Below are 2,912 nucleotides of genomic sequence, written 5' to 3'. Positions count from 1 at the left end.
CATCTGCCCATCCATCCATCTATCCATCTACCCACACATACACCCACACATCCATTCATCCATCTATCCACCCATCCATCCACCGACACATCCATCCAGCCACCCATCCATCCATCTATCCATCCATCTACCCATCCATCCATCTACCCTATCCACCAATCCACCATCCTACCCATCCATCAATCCATCCAACCATCCATCCATCTACCCATAAATCAACCCACACATCCACCCATCCATCCATTTAACCATCCATCCACTCACTCAGCCATCCACCCACCTATCCATTCATCCACCATCCCTTCATCTATCCATCCACCCACCCATCCATCTACCCATCCATAAACTCACAAATCCATACACCCACACTTCCATTCACCCACCTAATCATCCACCCACCTATCCATCCATCCATCTACCCATAAATCAACTCACACATCCACCCACCCACCCACCCATTCATCCATATAACCATCCATCCACTCACTCATTCATCCACCCACCTATCGATTCATCCACCATCCATTCATCTATCCATCCACCCACACATCCATCTACCCATCCATCCATCTACCCATCCATACATCTACCTATCCATCCATCCATCTATCCATCTAACCATCCATCGATCCACCCATCCATCTACTCACCCATCCATCCATCCATCCAACATCCATTCATTTATCCATCCACCTACCCATCCATCCACACATCTATCCACCCACCCATCCATTAAACATCCATCCATTCATCTATTCACCCAAACATCCATCTGCCCATCCATCCATCTATCAATCCATCCATCCATCCATCAATCCATCCATCCATTCATGCATCCACCCTTCCACCCATCTATAAATCCATCCACCCACACATCCATCCATCCATCTGTCTATTGAACCACCCATCCATCCGTCTATCCATCCGTCTATCCATCCACCCACCCACCCATCCATCCATCCGTCCATGAATGATAGTGGAGAAGTGTGGCTCACTGGTTAGAAGCGGCAGACCCTGAAGCAGAGGTCGGCCCGGGACCAGGGTTCAATTCCCGACGCGGCAGGGTCTTGGGTCAATGTCCGCGGACTTGATAATTCTCGCTTAGGTGCCTACGCTAACCATGGGTCCCACTCTGCAACTCTGGGCAATAGCTTGCTTAATCTCCACAACGCCCCCAGCAACGCCGGGGATGCCTGGCTTCACCTTGGGGTGCCCTCTCACAGGGAAAGCCAGGATGGGTTCCCCAGCGGTATACAGCGCCAGGACGCCACGTAACGAGGTAACAGTGCGCTTTACAAGTATACATACATTACATTACATACATTACATTACATCCATCTGTCCATCCACCCATCCATCCATCCGTCTATCCATCCACCCACTGACACATCCATCCATCCACCCATCCATCCGTCTATCCATCCACCCACCGACACATCCACCCCTCCATCCACTCATCCATCCATCTCCACTTCTTTCCTCTCCCTCTGATCGCTTTCTCCCCTCCCCCTGTTTCTCCCTCTCCCTCCTTTCAGAGACGTTTTCAGGCCTTGGCATAGTGGGCTCTGGTCCCGGGCCCCAGCATTTCAGGGGCCCCTGATAGACCTGGCTCTGTTCTCCACACAGCCCTGCCCTGATGACCTTGAATGGTTTTTAAACAGTTTGTTTTCATATATTTGTATTACAGGGGGGTGGCAGGGATTGAGCGCAGTGACGTCAGTGAGCTGCAGGGATTGAGCGCAGTGACGTCAGTGAGCTGCAGGGATTGAGCGCAGTGACGTCAGTGAGCTGCAGGGATTGAACGCAGTGACCTCAGTGAGCTGCAGGGATTGAGCGCAGTGAGGTCAGTGAGCTGCAGGGATTGAGCGCAGTGACGTCAGTGAGCTGCAGGGATTGAGCGCAGTGACGTCAGTGAGCTGCAGGGATTGAGCGCAGTGATGTCAGTGAGCTGCAGGGATTGAGCGCAGTGAGCGCAGTGAGGTCAGTGAGCTGCAAGGATTGAGCGCAGTGACCTCAGTGAGCTGCAGGGATTGAGCGCAGTGAGCTGCAGGGATTGAGCGCAGTGACCTCAGTGAGCTGCAGGGATTGAGCGCAGTGACGTCAGTGAGCTGCAGGGATTGAGCGCAGTGATGTCAGTGAGCTGCAGGGATTGAGCGCAGTGACGTCAGTGAGCTGCAGGGATTGAGCGCAGTGAGCGCAGTGACGTCAGTGAGGTGCAAGGATTGAGCGCAGTGACCTCAGTGAGCTGCAGGGATTGAGCAGTGACCTCAGTGAGCTGCAGGGATTGAGCGCCGTGACCTCAGTGAGCTGCAGTGATTGAGCACAGTGACGTCAGTGAGCTGCAGGGATTGAGCGCAGTGACCTCAGTGAGCTGCAGGGATTGAGCGCAGTGACCTCAGTGAGCTGCAGGGATTGAGCGCAGTGACCTCAGTGAGCTGCAGGGATTGAGCGCAGTGACGTCAGTGAGCTGCAGGGATTGAGCGCAGTGATGTCAGTGAGCTGCAGGGATTGAGCGCAGTGACGTCAGTGAGCTGCAGGGATTGAGCGCAGTGACCTCAGTGAGCTGCAGGGATTGAGCGCAGTGACCTCAGTGAGCTGCAGGGATTGAGCGCAGTGACCTCAGTGAGCTGCAGGGATTGAGCGCAGTGACCTCAGTGAGCTGCAGGGATTGAGCGCAGTGACCTCAGTGAGCTGCAGGGATTGAGCGCAGTGACCTCAGTGAGCTGCAGGGATTGAGCGCAGTAACCTCAGTGAGCTGCAGGGATTGCACGCAGTGACGTCAGCGAGCTGCAGGGATTGAGCGCAGTGACCTCAGTGAGCTGCAGGGATTGAGCGCAGTGACCTCAGTGAGCTGCAAGGATTAAGCGCAGTGACCTCAGTGAGCTGCAGGGATTGAGCGCAGTGACGTCAGT

The sequence above is a fragment of the Lissotriton helveticus genome, chromosome 3_2 (assembly GCF_964261635.1).
Source record: "Lissotriton helveticus chromosome 3_2, aLisHel1.1, whole genome shotgun sequence".
In the NCBI taxonomy this organism is placed as follows: domain Eukaryota; kingdom Metazoa; phylum Chordata; class Amphibia; order Caudata; family Salamandridae; genus Lissotriton; species Lissotriton helveticus.
Note: the sequence above shows the minus strand (reverse complement) of the source record.